This window comes from Oncorhynchus clarkii, chromosome 8 (assembly GCF_045791955.1).
Source record: "Oncorhynchus clarkii lewisi isolate Uvic-CL-2024 chromosome 8, UVic_Ocla_1.0, whole genome shotgun sequence".
NCBI lineage: Eukaryota > Metazoa > Chordata > Actinopteri > Salmoniformes > Salmonidae > Oncorhynchus > Oncorhynchus clarkii.
The window spans coordinates 2,850,927-2,873,543 of NC_092154.1; positions in this window are offsets into that span (position 1 = coordinate 2,850,927).

A 22,617-nucleotide genomic window follows, 5' to 3' on the forward strand; every position below is an offset into this window, starting at 1 on the left:
CAACCCAGCAGCAGGACCGCTACCTCCGCCTTTGTGCAAGGAGGAGCAGGAGGAGCACTGCCAGAGCCCTGCAAAATGACCTCCAGCAGGCCACAAATGTGCATGTGTCTGCTCAAACGGTCAGAAACAGACTCCATGAGGGTGGTATGAGGGCCCGATGTCCACAAGTGGGGGTTGTGCTTACAGCCCAACACCGTGCAGGACGTTTGGCATTTGCCAGAGAACACCAAGATTGGCAAATTCGCCACTGGCGCCCTGTGCTCTTCACAGATGAAAGCAGGTTCACACTGAGCACATGTGACAGACGTGACAGAGTCTGGAGACGGCGTGGAGAACGTTCTGCTGCCTGCAACATCCTCCAGCATGACCGGTTTGGCAGTGGGTCAGTCATGGTGTGGGGTGGGGTGGCATGTCTTTGGGGGGCCGCACAGCCCTCCATGTGCTCGCCAGAGGTAGCTTGACTTCCATTAGGTACCGTGATGAGATCCTCAGACCCCTTGTGAGACCACATGCTGGTGCGGATGGCCCTGGGTTCCTCCTAATGCAAGACAATGCTAGACCTCATGTGGCTGGAGTGTGTCAGCAGTTCCTGCAAGAGGAAGGCATTGATGCTATGGACTAGCCCGCCCGTTCCCCAGACCTGAATCCAATTGAGCATATCTGGGACATCATGTCTCGCTCCATCCACCAACGCCACGTTGCACCACAGACTGTCCAGGAGTTGTCCGATGCTTTAGCCACTTTTAGATCACTAGCCACTTCATTGTATAATGTTTATATACCCTACATTACTCATCTAACACTGTACTCTATATCATCTACTGCATCTTGCCATCTTTATGTAATACATGTATCACAAGCCACTTTAAACTATGCCACTTGTATGTTTACATACCCTACATTACTCATCTCATATGTATATACTGTACTCTATACCATCTACTGCATCTTGCCTATAGCGTTCTGTACCATCACTCATTCATATATCTTTATGTACATATTCTTCATCCCTTTACACTTGTGTATAAGGTAGTTGTTGTGAAATTGTTAGGTTATATTACTCGTTGGTTATTACTGCATTGTCGTAACTAGAAGCACAAGCATTTCGCTACACTCACACTAACATCTGCTAACCATGTGTATGTGACAAATACAATTTGATTTGAGTTTTGAAATCAGTGGATTGTCTGCTAGAAGCAGATAAGGAGATTAATAGAATTCTGGCGTTTGATTGCAAATGCAGAGGGAGTCGGAAAGAGAACACAGAAACACGTCTCCGAATTACATCTTCAAACTAAGGGCAACTATGGCCTCTATGACAGAGAGAGATCTGATGATTCTTATGGCATTGCACACGAGCCAAGTTGTACAAACAAAACGGAAACGACACAGGACGTCTTATTTAATGAAAAGGGTTGCATTCTGCCGTGAAGCATTCATCCACGTATATGGGTAAGAGTCTAGCTACAGTTTCAGATACTATGCGTTTCTAATTTCGTCAGAAAGTTGTTTTCATTGCTAGTTAAAGCTTGCTGTTAGCTAGCTAGCTAACGTTAGGTGGCTGGCTAGCGAGCTAACATTACGTGTATGATCTGTGTAGTAATATTATCTCAGAAAGCCATTTGCAAATCTAGTTATAGCCTCATTTTAGCTAGCTAACTAGCTAACATTGAACCTGTTTTGTTAGCTAGCTACATTGAACCTATTTGGTTAGCTATGACATGAATGTTATTTCGCATTGCTAGTTCTAGCCTAATGTTATCTAGCTAACTAGCTAACATTGAACCTGTTTTGTTAACTTTAGCTAGCTATGAGAATCGGTTTCTATTGCTAGTAGTCTATGGATTGGGATTACGGTTCATTGTTTAGCTAGCTAGCTAAATGTCTAAACAAACGACTCCGCTTCACCAGATGATTACATGACCCATGAAGTTAGCCAGGTGTGTCTGACGGTGATTACGGCTATCTACTGTATAATAATGCTCAAATATTTATATCTGGAATATGTCTTTCAGCATCAGTAGAACACGCCTGACTCTCCTCCACCAGTCACACAAGGAGAATGGTCTAATGCCTCCCATCAGAAAGACCTGTAGAACACACCTGACTCTCCTCACCAGTCATACAAGGAGAATGGTCTAATGTCTCCCATCAGAAAGACCTGTAGAACACGTCTGACTCTCCTCCACCAGTCATACAAGGAGAATGGTCTAATGCCGCCCATCAGAAAGACCTGTAGAACACACCTGACTCTCCTCACCAGTCATACAAGGAGAATGGTCTAATGTCTCCCATCAGAAAGACCTGTAGAACACACCTGACTCTCCTCACCAGTCATACAAGGAGAATGGTCTAATGCCTCCCATCAGAAAGACCTGTAGAACACACCTGACTCTCCTCACCAGTCATACAAGGAGAATGGTCTAATGCCTCCCATCAGAAAGACCAGTAGAACACACCTGACTCTCCTCCACCAGTCATACAAGGAGAATGGTCTAATGCCTCCCATCAGAAAGAGAGCTGGCCCGAGCACAGGTTACACCCAAAGCATGAGGACTTGCAGCGAGTGGTGAACTTAATCAACAACTACGCAGAGGATAATGCCATAGTGTTACCAGGACGCCACCCAGGACACCAACACTTTGGAGGAAAGCTGCTGCCATCCCATGTGACAAAAGCAGCCGTGTGGCGTCTCTACAAGGAATCGATGACAATACTTGGTATGTAAAACATAAACAACACGTTTTAATGATCTAATTGACCTCCAACATGATTGGCACTACTTTTATTGATCTCACATTATTTATGTATTTTCCAGAGGTACGTGTAATCGGGCTGTCTGTGCTGGCAGTGCCAGAGGAACAACTATCAGATCTTCAAATCTGCCAGAAGCTGTTAAGTCAGCCAAGCTGAAGAACCAAGAGCAGCATCTCCTGCTGGTTCAGAGTGAGCGGTCTGTGTACCAGAAGATGGTTGCTGACTGCTAGACCACCAGTCAAGACCTGCAGTTGTCTCTGGAGGCCCTACTGTACCAGCAAGCAAAGACATCAGGATACATTACAGCTTTTATTTTGATCAACAAGTCAGAAACATTCCTCATTCATACTGATTAAGGACAGATGTATCAAAGTAGGCACCCTTTGCCTTGATGACAGCTTTACACACTCTTGGCATTCTCTCAATCAGCAAAGTTAACTTGTGGAATTTGTTTCCTTCTTAATGTGTTTGTGCCAATCAGTTGTGTTGTGACAAGGTAGGGGTGGTATACAGAAGATGGTCCTGTTTGGTAAAAGACCAAGTCCATATTATGGCAAGAACCGCTTAAAGAAGAAAAGAGAAACGACAGTCCATCATTACTTTAACCTTTTGCGCGTAGGGGGCAGTATTTTAGTTTTTGGCTAAAAAACGTACCCATTTGAAACGGCCTATTTCTCAGCCCCAGAAACTAGAATATGCATATAATTGTCAGATTAGGATAGAAAACTCTAAAGTTTCCAAAACTGTAAAAATATTGTCTGTGAGTATAACAGAACTGATATTGCGGACGAAAGCCTGAGGAAAATCCAATCAGGAAGTGCCTCTTATTTTGAAACCTCTCTGTTCCTATGCATGCCTATCCTCCATTTAAAGGTATATCAACCAGATTCCTTTTTCTATGGCTTCCCCAAGGTGTCAACAGTCTTTAGACATAGTTTCAGGCTTTTATTTTGAAAATGAGCGTGAAGGATCACATTGCGTAAGTGGGGGCTCTCAGAGTGAGTTTTGCGCAACTGAGTAAAGCGGCCATTGTTTCTCCCGGTGTTTTTGAAAAAGCTACACACGCGGTTGATATATTATCGAATATATCTTTTAAATATAAAAAACGATTGACATGTTTCTGTGGACATTATGAATATTATTTGGAATATACATCTGCGTTGTCGTGACCGCTCTTTCCTCTGAACATAACACGACAAACAAACAGAGGTATTTTGGATCTAAAAATAATCTTTATGGAACAAAAGGAACATTTGTTGTGTAACTGGGAGTCTCGTGAGTGAAAACATCCAAAGATCATCAAAGTTAAATGATTTTTTAAAATTATTTTCTGATTTTCATGACCAAGCTACTTAATGCTTAGTTTACATAATGGTATGCTATGCTATTGATAAATTTACACAAACGCTTGGATTTCTTTCGCTGTAAAGCATAATTTCAAAATCTGAGTCGACAGGTGGATTAACAAAAGGCTAAGCTGTGTTTTTGCAATATTGCACTTGTGATTTCATGAACATTAATATTTTTTAGTGATATTATTTGACTGTGGCAGTTGCTGATGACAATGATCCCGCTAAAGGGATGGGTAGCGTCAAGAAGTTAACTACAGGGTCTCTGGAAGACACCATTCTGTTTGACAGGTTTAACTACAGGGTCCATCAAGACATCATTCTGTTTGACAGGTTTAACTACAGGGTCCATCAAGACATCATTCTGTTTGACAGGTTTAACTACAGGGTCCATCAAGACATCATTCTGTTTGACAGGTTTAACTACAGGGTCCATCAAGACATCATTCTGTTTGACAGGTTTAACTACAGGGTCTCTGGAAGACATCATTCTGTTTGACAGGTTTAACTACAGGGTCCATCAAGACATCATTCTGTTTGACAGGTTTAACTACAGGGTCCATTAAGACATCATTCTGTTTGACAGGTTTAACTACAGGGTCCATCAAGACATCATTCTGTTTGACAGGTTTAACTACAGGGTCCATCAAGACATCATTCTGTTTGACAGGTTTAACTAACATCATGCCTCTGTTTGAGGCAGAGAGAAACAGAATGTTTGTCCCAAATGTCACACTATTTCCTAGTTAGTGCACTGCTTTTGACCAGAGCCCACTGTTCTCCTAGAGCTCTGCTTTTGACCAGAGCCCACTGTTCTCCTAGAGCTCTGCTTTTGACCAGAGCCCACTGTTCTCCTAGAGCACTGCTTTTGACCAGGGCCCTCTGTTCGACCAGGGCCCACTGTTCTCCTAGAGCACTGCTTTTGACCAGGGCCCACTGTTCGACCAGGGCCCACTGCTCCAGCGGGAGGGGGGATGAGAAGACTCACCGGAACATGTAGGAACAATAATGGAATGCGGAACTGAAGCGTGTGACATTGGGACGCCGTGGATGGGAGAGTTGTCATCATCAAGCTGTTTATTTCAGATGGAGGAGAGAGCAGTCTGAGACACACACACACACACACACACAAACACACTAAAGCTGACATCAGCATAATCCTCATAAGGTGAAAAGCTGCCGCTGGGCGCCCCAGGCACATTGGTTATTGCTTTTCTTTAGTTTCAGAAACAGATGCATCATGGTAAAACTCTGCTGCTCTATCGTGATACGACGACCAGGGGAAAACATATGAAACAGTGTTCTGTTGTAGTAACGTCTTTGTTGTTGTAATATCGCACACGGACGTGGCAGCTTCACCGGGTTTCCAGTATTAACACACACCTTTCAAACATGTCAGACACACACACACACACACACACACACACACACTGTTAACTATTTCACAAAAACTCTGTTGTCTCTACTTATGACTAACATCTGTTATAAACTCAATACAAAATCATTCAACTATATTGTATTTATTGGGTTATTAAATTATTAATTATTAATATTATTAAAGATCAAGCATGCCTTTGAGTTTGGTTGATTAGTGTGTGTGTGTGTGTGTGTGTGTGTGTGTGTGTGTGTTAATTAGAGAGACAGTCATTTATCTCTGTAATCAGATGTGTTTGTATTGTAACTCCAAATAAAACTTCCTCTTGTTGTTAAAATTTTAAATAACAGATTAGTTCAAACTGTTTTCACACAAACACAGACCCACGTCATCACATAGGAAAGGATAAAAACCTGGTCGGGATTTGTGTGTGTGTGTGTGTGTGTGTGTGTGTGTGTACTTATCTGTGTGTTTAGCGCCTAACTCACCCGGCATGACGAACAAAAAAACAGGCTAATTTAAAAGCTCTCTCTCAATCAGTGTTGGATACCAGCGTTAGCGACAGCCCAAATGGTTCGGGGCCTCGGAGCGCTTTACCCGCTAATTCTTGCCACAACAGGCCTGATAAGAATGACTATAAAGTGATGCTGAAAAAAAAGACAGAGAGATGAAATATACAGGAAATAGATAACGGGTGTTTACAGATACATACAGTATACCTGACAATACACTGGAGCTACGCAGTATGTCCTATCACTGCAGGTTTTGATCTTTCAGGAGGAAAAATGTTGGTTGTTGCTGTTGTCTGTTATTGGTACAAATGCATGTATCTTTCATTAGCATGTCATTTCCATAAACCTGCATTGTGAGGACTTGGTTTAGAAGAGACTAACTGGAGAGACGGGTCGTGTTTGTCTGTAGGAGAAATAGAGGTGTTATCTGAGGTAGAAATAACTTAAATAAAAGACAAACGAAGGTGAGTGTCCCTCTCCTCCTCTCCTCTCCTCTTGTTGTCCATCAGCTTGGTGACTGAAGTAGACAAGGACAACCCCTCAGAATTACACTAGTATAATGGCCCGGCAACACACACACATACACATACACACACACACACACAAACACACACACACACACGCCTCCCCCAACCATAGTCACCATAGTCACTCCTCTCTCCTCTTCTCCTTCTTTCCCATTGCTCCTCTTCCTCCCTATCTCCTCCTTATCCTCTCTCTCTCCTCCTCTCCCTCCCTCTCTGTCTCCTCTTCCTCCCTCTCTGTCTCCTCTTCCTCCCTCTCTCCTCCTCTTCCTCTCTCTCTCCTCCTCTCCCTCTCTCTCCTCCTCTTCCTCCCTCTGTCTCCTCTTCCTCCCTCTCTGTCTCCTCTTCCTCCCTCTCTGTCTCCTCTTCCTCTCTCTCTCCTCCTCTTCCTCTCTCTCTCCTCCTCTCTGGAAGCTTGTTGAGGTGGAGGACGTGTTCTGAATCAATTAGCTGATTGAATCTGTAGACAAATAATACAAATATTAATAAAAAATGGATCAAGTTATTGACCGACGTGAATAATTAACTAGGGTGTGTGTGTGTGTGTGTGTGTGTGTGTGTGTGTGTGTGTGTGTGATCATTGGGTTTCTCTCCAATCTCCATCTCTCTCTCTGTCTCCCTCCTCCTCTTCCTCTCCTCTCCCTCTTCATCTCTATAGCTACAGATAATTAACTATCATCGACGCCAACATCGTCAGGGAGACATCGTCAGGGAGACATCGTCAGGGAGACATCGTCAGGAGGACATCGTCAGGGAGACATCGTCAGGTGGACATCGTCAGGTAGATATCGTCAGGGAGACTGGTGGATGGGTTAGTGTATTTACAGTGTATTTGTAATTTATTTATCTGTTATTTTACCAGGTAAGTTGACTGAGAACACATTCTCATTTACAGCAATGACCTGGGGAATAGTCACAGGGGAAAGGAGGGGGATGAATGAGCCAATAGTAAACTGGGGATTATTAGGTGAGCATGATGGTTTGAGGGCCAGATGGGAATTTAGCCAGGACACCGGCTAGTGTGAGGTGTGGAGATGATTACTTAGCCAGCGCTGCTGTGTATCGCAGGAGAAGATGACGTTTTACGTGCTCCTAACTGAATGTGTTTTTTTATTCGTTTATTTGCGTTGTTTGTAATTTATTTTGTAACTTATTGTGTACTTAAAACCTCTCTGATCTCCCCATCCCGGATCCGGGATCGTGAATACAGACTCAAGCTCATTACCATAACGCAACGTTAACTATTCATGAAAATTGCAAATGAAATGAAATAAATATGCCATCTGTCAAGCTTAGCCTTTTGTAAACAACACTGTCATCTCAGATTTTCAAAATATGCTTATCAACCATAGGAAAACAATCATTTGTGTAAAAGTAGCTAGCTAGCGTAGCATTTAGCGTTAGCATTAGCGTTAGCATCCAGCACGCAACATTTCAACAAAAACATAAAAGCCTTAAAATAAAATAATTTACCTTTGAAGAACTTCGGATGTTTTCAATGAGGAGACTCTCAGTTAGATAGCAAATGCTCAGTTTTTTCCAAAAATATTCTTTGTGTATTAGAAATAGCTCCGTTTTGTACATCACATTTGGCTACAAAAAAACCCCGAAAATTCAGTCCTCAAAACGCAAACTTTTTTCCAAATTAACTCCATAATATCGACTGAAAACATGGCAAACGTGGTTTAGAATCAATCCTCAAGGTGTTTTTCACATATCTCTTCGATGATATATCGTTCGTGGAAGCATGGTTTCTCCTCTCAATCAAATGGAAAAATACTTGCACCTGGCTTTGCGCACCAATTTCGACGCAGGACACCAGGCGGACACTTGGAAAATGTAGTCTCTTATGGTCAATCTTCCAATGATATGCCTACAAATACGTCACAATGCTGCCGACATCTTGGGGAAACGGCATAAGGTCTAAGCTTATTCCTGTCGCATTCACAGCCATATAAGGAGACATTAGAAAACAGAGCTTCAGAAATTCTGCTCATTTCCTGTTTGACGTTTCATCTTGGTTTCGCCTGTAGAATGAGTTCTGGGGCACTTACAGACAATATCTTTGCAGATTCTGAAACTTCAGAGTGTTTTCTTTCAAAAACTGTCAAGAATATGCATAGTCGAGCATCTTTTCGTTACAAAATATCGCGCTTAAAACGGGAACGTTTTTTATCCAAAAATGAAATAGCGCCCCAAGAGATCCAACAGGTTAATGTTGCCGCTACCGTCTCTTATGACCAAAAATAACTTCTGGACATCAGAACAGAGATTACTCACCTCGAACTGGCAGAATCTTTTTTTTTTCTTTAACTGATGAGCCTGACGTGAATGACATACTGCTTTCCTGGGAACAGGCCCAAATCCCCATCATTTGCGTGAAGAGAAGACGGAGAAAATGAGGACGGAGGTCGGGCTGCCTTTTGAGAATTCATAGGCGATCGAATAAACCCCCACTGCCTTCCATTCTGCTAGCTAACATGCACTCATTGGAAAATAAAATCGACGACCTACGAGGAAGATTAAACTACCAACGGGACATTAAAAACTGTAATATCTTATGCTTCACGGAGTCGTGGCTAAACGATGACATTATCAACATACAGCTGGCTGGTTATACGCTGTATGGGCAGGATAGAACAGCGGCGTCTGGTAAGACAAGGGTGGACTATGTATATATGTAAACAACAGCTGGTTCAAGATCATTTCTACTCAAAATTCCGCAATGCATACAAAGCCCTCCCGCACCCTGACCATGAATCCATGTTGTTGCTCACAGCCTTTAGACAGAAACGAAAACAGGAAACGCCCGTGCTCAGGTCAATACAATGCTGGACTAACCAATCGGATTCTACGCTTCAAGATTGCTTCGATCACGTGAACTGATATATGTTCCCGATAGCCTCAGACAACAACATTTGATCCTCAAAAGGTTTTACAGCTGCACCATCAGGAGCATCACTGAACATGAAATCAAACCCAGACTATTTGCATTGCACTTATTTACAATTGATTTACAATTTATTTACAATTTACACTGCTGCTACTCTCTGTTATTATCTATACATAGTCACTTTAACAACTCTACCTACATGTTCATATTACTTCAATTACTCGACTAACCGGTACCCCCTGTGTATAGCCTCCACATTGACTCTGTACTGGTACACCCTGTATATGGTCTCCACATTGACTCTGTACCGGTACCCCCTGTATATAGTCTCCACATTTACTCTGTACCGTAACACCCTGTATATAGCCTCTATATAGCCTCCACATTGACTCTGTACCGGTACCCCCTGTATATAGCCTCCACATGACTATGTACTGGTACCCCCTGTATATAGTCTCCACATTGACTCTGTACCGTAACACCCTGTATATAGTCTCCACATTGACTCTGTACCGTAACAAACTGTATATAGCCTCCACATTGACTCTCTACCGGTACCCCCTGTATATAGTCTCCACATTTACTCTGTACCGTAACACCCTGTATATAGCCTCCACATTGACTCTGTACCGTAACACCCTGTATATAGTCTCCACATTGACTCTGTACCGTAACACCCTGTATATAGCCTCCACATTGACTCTGTACCGTAACACCCTGTATATAGCCTCCACATTGACTCTGTACCGTAACACCCTGTAAACAGTCTCCACATTGACTCTGTACCGTAACACCCTGTATATAGCCTCCACATTGACTCTGTACCGGTACCCCCTGTATATAGTCTCCACATTGAATCTGTACTTGTACCCCCTGTATATAGCCTCCACATTGACTCTGTACCAATACCCCCTGTATATAGTCTCCACATTGACTCTGTACCGGTACCCCCTGTATATAGTCTCCACATTTACTCTGTACCGTAACACCCTGTATATAGCCTCCACATTGACTCTGTACCGTAACACCCTGTATATAGTCTCCACATTGACTCTGTACCGTAACACCCTGTATATAGCCTCCACATTGACTCTGTACCGTAACACCCTGTATATAGCCTCCACATTGACTCTGTACCGTAACACCCTGTAAACAGTCTCCACATTGACTCTGTACCGTAACACCCTGTATATAGCCTCCACATTGACTCTGTACCGGTACCCCCTGTATATAGTCTCCACATTGAATCTGTACTTGTACCCCCTGTATATAGCCTCCACATTGACTCTGTACCAGTACCCCCTGTATATAGTCTCCACATTGACTCTGTACCGTAACACCCTGTATATAGCCTCCACATTGACTCTGTACCGTAACACCCTGTATATAGTCTCCACATTGACTCTGTACCGTAACACCCTGTATATAGCCTCCACATTGACTCTGTACCGTAACACCCTGTATATAGCCTCCACATTGACTCTGTACCGTAACACCCTGTAAACAGTCTCCACATTGACTCTGTACCGTAACACCCTGTATATAGTCTCCACATTGACTCTGTACCGTAACACCCTGTATATAGCCTCCACATTGACTCTGTACCGTAACACCCTGTATATAGTCTCCACATTGACTCTGTACTGGTACCCCCTGTATATAGTCTCCACATTGACTCTGTACCGTAACACCCTGTATATAGCCTCCACATTGACTCTGTACCAGTACCCCCTGTATATAGTCTCCACATTGACTCTGTACCGTAACACCCTGTATATAGCCTCCACATTGACTCTGTACCGTAACACCCTGTATATAGCCTCCACATTGACTCTGTACCGTAACACCCTGTAAACAGTCTCCACATTGACTCTGTACCGTAACACCCTGTATATAGTCTCCACATTGACTCTGTACCGTAACACCCTGTATATAGCCTCCACATTGACTCTGTACCGTAACACCCTGTATATAGTCTCCACATTGACTCTGTACTGGTACCCCCTGTATATAGCCTCCACATTGACTCTGTACCGTAACACCCTGTATATAGCCTCCACATTGACTCTGTACCGTAACACCCTGTATATAGCCTCCACATTGACTCTGTACCGTAACACCCTGTATATTGTCTCGCTATTGTTATTTTACTGCTGCTATTTTTTTCCACCTTTATTTAACCAGGTAGGCCTGTTGAGAACAAGTTCTCATTTACAACTGCAACCTGGACAAGATAAAACAAATCAGTGCGTCAGAAACAACAACACAGAGTTACACATAAACAAACGTACAGTCAGTAACACAATATAAAAATATATGTACGGTGTGTGCAAATGTAGAAGATTAGGGAGGTAAGGCAATAAATAGGCCATAGAGGCAAAAATAATTAGAATTTAGAATCAACACTGGAGTGATAGATGTGCAGATGGCGATGTGCAAGTAGAGATACTGGGGAGCAAAAGAACAAGAGGATAAATAATAATATGGGGATGAGGTAGTTGGGTGTGCAATTTACAGATGAGCTGTGTACAGGTACAGTGATTGGCAAGCTGCTCTGACAGCTGATGTTAAAAGCTAGTGAGGGAGCTAAAAGACTCCAGCTTCAGTGATTTTTTGCAATTCGTTCGAGTCATTGGCAGCAGAGAACTGGAAGGAAAGGCAGCCGAAGGAAGTGTTGGCTTTGGGGTTGACCGGTGAGATATACGTGCTGGAGCGCGTGCTACAGGTGGGTGTTGCTTTTGGTGACCAGCGAGCTGAGATAAGGCGGGGCTTTACCTAGCAAAGACTTACAGATGACCTGGAGCCAGTGGGTTTGGCGACTAATATGTAGCGAGGGCCAGCCAACGAGAGCATACAGGTTGCAGTGGTGGGTAGTACATGGGGCTTTGGTGACAAAACGGATGGAATTGTGATAGACTACATCTAATTTGCTGAATAGAGTGTTGGAGGCTATTTTGTAAATGACATCGCCAAAGTCGAGGTTCGGTAGGATGGTCAGTTTTACGAGGGTATGTTTGGCAGCATGAGTGAAGGATGCTTTTTTGCGAAATAGGAAGCTAATTCTAGATTTGACTTTGGATTGGAGATGTTTGATGTGAGTCTGGAAGGAGAGTCTACAGTCTAACCAGACAACTAGGTATTTATAGTTGTCCACATATTGTAAGTCAGAACCGTCCAGAGTGGGGATGCTGGACGGGCGGGAAGTGATCGGTTGAAGAGCAAGCACTTAGTTTTATTTGTATTTAAAATCAGTTGGATTACTTGTTCCTTTTATTTCTTATTCTAATTCATATTTTATTTTAACTGCATTGTTGTTTTGGGTCTTGTAAATAAGCATTTCACTGTTAGGTTGTATTCGGCATGTAACTAATAAAATGTGATTTGATTTGATTATCCCACAGATTATATGTAACGACACAACACATGTATCTGGAATCATCTGGAAGCTTTTCACCAGTGCTCCCTTTCACTACTGTATGTCCATTAATATATTAACATATCATGTCTCATACCGGGGGAAAACTACCTGCCCTCCAGGACACCTACACCACCCGATGTCACAGGAAGGCCATGAAGATCATCAAGGACAACAACCACCCGAGCCACTGCCTGTTCACCCCGCTATCATCCAGAAGGAGAGGTCAGTACACGTGCATCAAAGCTGGGACCCGAGAGACTGCAAAACAGCTTCTATCTCAAGGCCATCAGACTGTTAAACAGCCACCACTAACATTGAGTGGCTGCTGCCAACACACTGACTCAACTCCAGCCACTTTAATAATGGAAATTGATGGAAATTGATGTTAAAAATGTATCACTAGCCACTTTAAACAATGCCAGTTAATATAATGTTTACATACCCTACATTACTCATCTCATATGTATATACTGTACTCGATACCATCTACTGCATCTTGACATCTTTATGTAATACATGTATCACTAGCCACTTTATGTTTATATAGCTGTCACGACCCGGCTCAAAGCCCGTAACAAAAGGGAGACAACGTGGAGATAAAGAGTAACAAAATATATATTTATTAACTAAAGCAACTAAGGAAAATATACAATGGTGTGTGTAATCAGTAATCAGTAGTGTAAGTGAGTGTTTTGCATGCATGAATGTGATAATGCAGGGTGTTGAAAGATGCTAAAGCAAACAACTCAAAAACCAACAAGAAACACAACAAAATCCATAAAGGTGTCTGCATGGAGAGAGTCTCCTCCATGAATGTGGAAGTGGTCTATTTATCCTGGGAGACACCTGGCCCAGGTGTGTCTGCATGGAGAGAGTCTCCTCCATGAATGGGGAAGTGGTGTATTTATCCTGGGAGACACCTGGCCCAGGTGTGTCTGCATGGAGAGAGTCTCCTCCATGAACGGGGAAGTGGTGTATTTATCCTGGGAGACACCTGGCCCAGGTGTGTCTGCATGGAGAGAGTCTCCTCCATGGATGTGGAAGTGGTCTATTTATCCTGGGAGACACCTGGCCCAGGTGTGTCTGCATGGAGAGAGTCTCCTCCATGAACGGGGAAGTGGTGTATTTATCCTGGGAGACACCTGGCCCAGGTGTGTCTGCATGGAGAGAGTCTCCTCCATGGATGTGGAAGAGGTCTATTTATCCTGGGAGACACCTGGCCCAGGTGTGTCTGCATGGAGAGAGTCTCCTCCATGAACGGGGAAGTGGTGTATTTATCCTGGGAGACACCTGGCCCAGGTGTGTCTGCATGGAGAGAGTCTCCTCCATGAACGGGGAAGTGGTGTATTTATCCTGGGAGACACCTGGCCCAGGTGTGTCTGCATGGAGAGAGTCTCCTCCATGAATGGGGAAGAGGTCTATTTATCCTGGGAGACACCGGGCCCAGGTGTGTCTGCATGGAGAGAGTCTCCTCCATGAATGGGGAAGTGGTGTATTTATCCTGGGAGACACCGGGCCCAGGTGTGTCTGCATGGAGAGAGTCTCCTCCATGAATGTGGAAGAGGTCTATTTATCCTGGGAGACACCGGGCCCAGGTGTGTCTGCATGGAGAGAGTCTCCTCCATGAATGGGGAAGTGGTGTATTTATCCTGGGAGACACCGGGCCCAGGTGTGTCTGCATGGAGAGAGTCTCCTCCATGAATGGGGAAGTGGTCTATTTATCCTGGGAGACACCGGGCCCAGGTGTGTCTGCATGGAGAGAGTCTCCTCCATGAATGTGGAAGAGGTCTATTTATCCTGGGAGACACCTGGCCCAGGTGTTTCCCATGTAGCTGACGACCCTCCCAACTCCGCCCACCAGCATCCTAATAAGGAAACAACAAAGAGAGAATACGGCAGACAGAGTGGGAGGGTCGTCACAATACCCTACATTACCCTACATTACTCATCTAATACTGTACTCTATACCATCTACTGCATCTTGCCATCTTTATGTAATACATGCATCACTAGCCACTTTAAACTATGCCACTTTATGTTTACATACCCTACATTACTCATCTCATATGTATATACTGTACTCTACACCATCTACTGCATCTTGCCTATGCCGTTATGTACCATCACTCATTCATATATCATTATGTACATATTCTTTATCCCTTTACACTTGTGTGTTCTAGAATTACTAGGTTAAATTACTTGTTGGTTATTACTGCATTGTCGGGAACTAGAAGCACAAGCATTTCGCTACACTCTCATTAACATCTGCTAACCATGTGTATGTGACAAATACATTTGATTTGATTTGATACAAATTGAGAATTTATTTACTACACGCAAATATGAGCGTTTCTGCACTTCACCGGTAGAAAAGGGCCAGCAAAATGTTATTGTTGGAAGCAAAACACAATATCTAAAACTCATAGTGGTTTCAGGACGTAGTACCGCCCCGTGGAGGTGTATCTAATTCATGTGAGAAATAGCAAAATGTCTGTGTTTGTAGCTAGCAATTTCAGACAAAGGATTTCGAAACAGAACTGAAGTCTCATCTCAATAGGGTCGCCCAGTGGTTGAACGTTGAAAAGTGATGCCATTACATCGATGCCATTACATCGATTTTCCCCGTCGCTTCAGAGAAGGACGGCATCTGATCAGCCAACGTCAGGAATGAAGTCAAACAGACAAAAAGTCAAACTGTAACGTTGCTAACATTACCTAGCAAACTACATTTATTTATCTAAACCAAAATCGAGATAACTAGCTTTCATAATACGCTGATTAGACGTTCCAAAGCATATCAATGTAATTAGTTGCTATCATTAGTTTCGTTAGGTTCAAATCAAAATCAAATCAAATGTTATTGGTCACATGGTCAGCAGATGTTATTGGTCACATGGTCAGCAGATGTTATTGGTCACGTACACATGGTCAGCAGATGTTATTGGTCACATACACTGGTTAGCAGATGTTATTGTGAGTGTAGTGAAATGCTTCTAGATCCGACAGTGCAGCAGTATCTAACAGGCAGTATCTAACAGGCAGTATCTAACAGGCAATATCTAACAGGCAGTATCTAACAGGCAGTATCTAACAGGCAATATCTAACAGGCAGTATCTAACAGGCAATATCTAACAGGCAGTATCTAACAGGCAATATCTAACAGGCAGTATCTAACAGGCAGTATCTAACAGGCAATATCTAACAGGCAGTATCTAACAGGCAATATCTAACAGGCAGTATCTAACAGGCAGTATCTAACAGGCAGTATCTAACAGGCAGTATCTAACAGGCAGTATGTAACAGGCAGTATCTAACAGGCAGTATCTAACAGGCAGTATCTAACAGGCAGTATCAAACAGGCAGTATCTAACAGGCAGTATCTAACAGGCAATATCTAACAGGCAGTATCTAACAGGCAGTATCTAACAGGCAGTATCTAACAGGCAGTATCTAACAGGCAATATCTAACAGGCAGTATCTAACAGACAATATCTAACAGGCAGTATCTAACAGGCAGTATCTAACAGGCAATATCTAACAGGCAATATCTAACAGGCAGTATCTAACAGGCAATATCTAACAGGCAGTATCTAACAGGCAGTATCTAACAGGCAATATCTAACAGGCAATATCTAACAGGCAGTATCTAACAGGCAATATCTAACAGGCAATATCTAACAGGCAGTATCTAACAGGCAGTATCTAACAGGCAATATCTAACAGGCAGTATCTAACAGGCAATATCTAACAGGCAGTATCTAACAGGCAGTATCTAACAGGCAGTATCTAACAGGCAGTATCTAACAGGCAGTATCTAACAGGCAGTATCTAACAGGCAGTATCTAACAATTCCACAATACACTAGTAAAGGAACGGGACGAGAAGATATAAATATAAAATATATGGATGAGCAGTGACAGAGCGGCTCAGATGCAATATATAGTATAGAATAGATAGTATAGAATAGATAGTATAGAATAGATAGTATAGAATAGATAGTGAAGAATAGATAGTGTAGAATAGATAGTATAGAATAGATAGTGAAGAATAGATAGTATAGAATAGATAGTATAGAATAGATAGTATAGAATAGATAGTGAAGAATAGATAGCATAGAATAGATAGTATAGAATAGATAGTATAGAATAGATAGTGAAGAATAGATGGTATATAATAGATAGTATAGAATATATAGTATAGAATAGATAGTATAGAATAGATAGTGAAGAATAGATATTGAAGGATATAGTTTACTGTATAAACATATGAGATGAGCAATGCGAGACATTTAAACATTATTAAAGTGATCAGTGTTCCATTTATTAAAGTGGTCATTGATATCAAGTCTGTTGGAAGGCAGACGCCTCTGTGTTGCCTTACAACCTGGAATAAAAATGGATTTTGGGGGCATCTGTGTCATTTGATTTACACAACATGCCTACTACTTTGAAGATGCAAAATAATTTTACAGTGAAACAAACGAGAAATAAGAAGAAAAAAAATTAAAACTGGAGCATGCTGAGGGTCATTGTCCTGCTGGAAGGTGAACCTCCGTTCCAGTCTCAAATCTTTGGAAGACTGAAACAGGTTTCCCTCAAGAATTTCCCTGTATTTAGCGCCATCCATCATTCCTTCAATTCTGACTGGTTTCCGAGTCCCTGGAGATTAAAAACATCCCCACAGCATGATGTTGCCACCACCATGCTTCACTGTGGGGATGGTGTTATCGGGGTGATGAGAGGTGTTGTGTTTGCACCAGATATAGCGTTTTCCTTGATGGCCAAAAAGCTAAATTTTTGTTTCATCTGACCAGAGTACCTTCTTCCATATGTTTAGGGAGTCTCCCACATGCCTTTTGGCGAACACCAAACGTGCTTGCTTATTTTGTTCTTTAAGCAATGGCTTTTTTCTGGCCACTTCAGTAAAGCCCAGCTCTGTGGAGTGTATGGCTTAAAGTGGTCCTATGGACAGACACTCCAATCTCCTCAGTGGAGCTTTGCAGCTCCTTCAGGGTTATCTTTTGTCTCTTTGTTGCCTTTCTGGGTAATGCCCTCTTTGCCTGGTCTGTGAGTTTTGGTGGGTGACCCTCTCTTGGCAGGTTTGTTGTGGTGCCATATTTTTTACATTTATAATAATGGATTTAAAGGTGCTCCGTGGGATGTTCAAAGTTTCAGATATCTTTTTATAACTCAACCCTGATCTGAACTTCTCCACTACTTTGTCCCTGACCTGTTTGGAGAGCTCCTTGGTCTTCATGGTGCCGCTTGCTTGATGGCGCCCCTTGCTTAGTGGTGATGCAGACTCTGGGTCCTTTCAGAACAGTGTGAGTGTATATATACTGAAATCATGTGACAGATCATGTGACACTTAAATAAAGTCCACCTGTGTGCAATCTAACTAATTATGTGACTTCTGAAGGTAATTGTTTGCACCAGATCTTATTTAGGGGCTTCATAGCAAAGGGGGGTGAATACGTATGCAAAGGGGAGTGAATACGTATGCAAAGGGGGGTGAAGACGTATGCAAAGGGGGGTGAATACGTATGCAAAGGGGGGTGAATACGTATGCAAAGGGGGTGAATACGTATGCAAAGGGGGTGAATACGTATGCAAAGGGGGTGAATACGTATGCAAAGGGGGGTGAATACGTATGCAAAGGGGGGTGAATACGTATGCAAAGGGGGGTGAATACGTATGCAAAGGGGAGTGAGGACGTATGCAAAGGGCGGTGAATACGTATGCAAAGGGGGGTGAATACGTATGCAAAGGGGGGTGAAGACGTATGCAAAGGGGGGTAAATACGTATGCAAAGGGGGGTGAATACGGATGCAAAGGGGAGTGAAGACGTATGCAAAGGGGGGTAAATACGTATGCAAAGGGGGGTGAATACGTATGCAAAGGGGGGTGAATACGTATGCAAAGGGGGTGAATACGTATGCAAAGGGGGGTGAATACGTATGCAAAGGGGGGTAAATACGTATGCAAAGGGGGGTGAATACGTATGCAAAGGGGAGTGAAGACGTATGCAAAGGGGGGTGAATACGTATGCAAAGGGGGGTGTAGGTCTGATTCTGAGGGTATTGATTATGATGTTGGTGAATCTATTAATAGGTCTGATTCTGAGGGTATTGATTATGATGTTGGTGAATCTATTAATAGGTCTGATTCTGAGGGTATTGATTATGATGTTGGTGAATCTGTCAATAGGTCTGATTCTGAGGGTATTGATTATGATGTTGGTGAATCTGTCAATAGGTCTGACACAGGGTATTGATTATGATGTTGGTGAATCTATCAATAGGTCTGATACTGATGGTATTGATTATGATGTTGGTGAATCTGTCAATAGGTCTGACACAGGGTATTGATTATGATGTTGGTGAATCTATATTTCAAGTAAGATATCAAATGGAACAGTTAGAGATGATGCCGCGTGTGTGTGTGTGTGTGTGTGTGTGTGTGTGTGTGTTTGTTGTACGTGTTTGAAAGCTGATTGAAATTTGAAGGCTGATGTTTAATTAAAAACTCAGCTATGTTCCTTCATCGAGGGAGGGAGGGAGGGAGGTAAGGAAGGAAGGAAGGAAGGAAGGGGAGAGAGGGAGGGAGGGGGAGGGAAGGAAGGAAGGAAGGAAGGAAGGAAGGAAGGAAGGAAGGAAGGAAGGAAGGAAGGAAGGAAGGAAGGAAGGAAGGAAGGAAGGAAGGAAGGAAGGAAGGGGAGAGAGGGAGGGAGGGAGGGGGAGAGAAGGAGGGAAGGAAGGAGAAACGTATTTTCGACCACATTTTCCAATACAGTCAGGCATCTGTATTCAGATAGGCATCTGTATTCAGACAGGGATCTGTATTCAGATAGGCATCTGTATTCAGACAGGGATCTGTATTCAGATAGTGATCTGCATTCAGATAGTGATCTGTATTCAGACAGGGATCTGTATTCAGACAGGGATCTGTATTCAGACAGTGATCTGTATTCAGACAGTGATCTGTATTCAGATAGTATCTGTATTCAGACAGGGATCTGTATTCAGATAGTTTCTGTATTCAGACAGGGATCTGTATTCAGACAGGGATCTGTATTCAGATAGTGATCTGTATTCAGACAGGGATCTGTATTGGAGGGGTCTATTCAATCTGTATCTCTGAAGCTCGTTAGAAAATGTTAAAAGTAATTACAGATTTGAGCCAACATCTTCAGCGTTTAAAGTGAATGCAGTTCAGACAGGAATGAATATTACCTTTAAATTTCAATCGAGCTATAATGCTGAACTTTCACGATACGGACACTCAGTCCATCACCTCTCTCTGAGCTAGTTTATACTCAGTCCATCACCTCTCTCTGAGCTAGTTAACACTCAGTCCATCACCTCTCTCTGAGCTAGTTAACACTCAGTCCATCACCTCTCTCTGAGCTAGTTAACACTCAGTCCATCACCTCTCTCTGAGCTAGTTAACACTCAGTCCATCACCTCTCTCTGAGCTAGTTAACACTCAGTCCATCACCTCTCTCTGAGCTAGTTAACACTCAGTCCATCACCTCTCTCTGAGCTAGTTAACACTCAGTCCATCACCTCTCTCTGAGCTAGTTTACACTCAGTCCATCACCTCTCTCTGAGCTAGTTAACACTCAGTCCATCACCTCTCTCTGAGCTAGTTTACACTCAGTCCATCACCTCTCTCTGAGCTAGTTAACACTCAGTCCATCACCTCTCTCTGAGCTAGTTTACACTCAGTCCATCACCTCTCTCTGAGCTAGTTTACACTCAGTCCATCACCTCTCTGAGCTAGTTAACACTCAGTCCATCACCTCTCTCTGAGCTAGTTAACACTTAGTCCATCACCTCTCTCTGAGCTAGTTTACACTCAGTCCATCACCTCTCTCTGAGCTAGTTAACACTCAGTCCATCACCTCTCTCTGAGCTAGTTAACACTCAGTCCATCACCTCTCTCTGAGCTAGTTAACACTCAGTCCATCACCTCTCTCTGAGCTAGTTAACACTCAGTCCATCACCTCTCTCTGAGCTAGTTAACACTCAGTCCATCACCTCTCTCTGAGCTAGTTAACACTCAGTCCATCACCTCTCTCTGAGCTAGTTTACACTCAGTCCATCACCTCTCTCTGAGCTAGTTAACACTCAGTCCATCACCTCTCTCTGAGCTAGTTTACACTCAGTCCATCACCTCTCTCTGAGCTAGTTAACACTCAGTCCATCACCTCTCTCTGAGCTAGTTTACACTCAGTCCATCACCTCTCTCTGAGCTAGTTTACACTCAGTCCATCACCTCTCTGAGCTAGTTAACACTCAGTCCATCACCTCTCTCTGAGCTAGTTAACACTTAGTCCATCACCTCTCTCTGAGCTAGTTTACACTCAGTCCATCACCTCTCTCTGAGCTAGTTTACACTCAGTCCATCACCTCTCTCTGAGCTAGTTAACACTCAGTCCATCACCTCTCTCTAAGCTAGTTTACACTCAGTCCATCACCTCTCTCTGAGCTAGTTTACACTCAGTCCATCACCTCTCTCTGAGCTAGTTTACACTCAGTCCATCACCTCTCTCTGAGCTAGTTTACACTCAGTACATCACCTCTCTCTGAGCTAGTTAACACTCAGTCCATCACCTCTCTCTAAGCTAGTTTACACTCAGTCCATCACCTCTCTCTTTGTGTGTGTATGTGCGCGTGTGTGTATGTGTGCGCCTGTTAAGCTCGTCTGTGTGTGCGTGTCTGTGTGTGCGTGTCTGTCCCTCGTCCCTCCTGTGGTATTCAGGGCAGCTCTATTTTGGTGCATCGCATTCCTCATCAATATTAATATTACACTATCCTTTCCTCTCCTCTCCTCTCTTCTCTTCTCTTGTCCTCCTCTCCTCTCCTCTCCTCTCCTCTCCTCTCCTCTCCTCTCCTCTCCTCTCCTCTCCTCGCCTGTCCTGTCCTGTCCTGTCCTGTCCTGTCCTGTCCCATCCTGTCCTCTCCTCTCCTGTCCTGTCCTCCTGCCCTCCCTCTGTCCATTTCCCTGGTCTGACTGCCTTGATGACAGCTTTGCACACTCTTGGCATTCTCTCAACCAGCTTTATGAGATAGTCATCTGCAATGCTTTTCCAATAGTATTGACGGAGTTCCCACATATACTGAGCACTTGTTGGCTGCTTTTCCTTCACTCTGCGGTCCAACTCATCCCAAACCATCTCAATTGGGTTGAGGTCAGGTGATTGTGGAGGCCAGGTCATCTCATGCAGCACTCCATCACTCTCCTTCTTGGTCAAAAAGCCCTTACACAGCCTGTAGGTATGTTTTGGGATAGTCCCACTAACCTCAGACCAGATGGGATGGTGTATTGCTGCAGAATGCTCTGGTAGCCATGCTGGTTAAGTGTGCCTTGAATTCAAAAGAAATCACAGACAGTGTCACCAGCAAAGCACCCCCACACCATCACACCACCTCCTCCGTGCTTCACGGTGGGAACCACACAACCACTTACTCTGCATCTCACAAAGACACGGTGGTTGGAACCAAAAATCTCAAAATTAGATTCATTAAACCAAAGGACAGATTTCCACCGGCCTAATATCCATTGCTCGTGTTTCTTGGCCCAAGCAAGTTTTTTCTTCTTATTGGTGTCCTTTATTAGTGGTTTCTTTGCAGCAATTAGACCATGAAGGCCTGATTCACACAGTCTCCCCTGTCCCCAGTTGATGTTGAGATGTGTCTGTTACTTGAACTCTGTGAACCATTTATTTGGGCTGCAATCTGAGGTGCAGTTAACTGCCGATTTCTGAGGCTGGTAACTCTAATG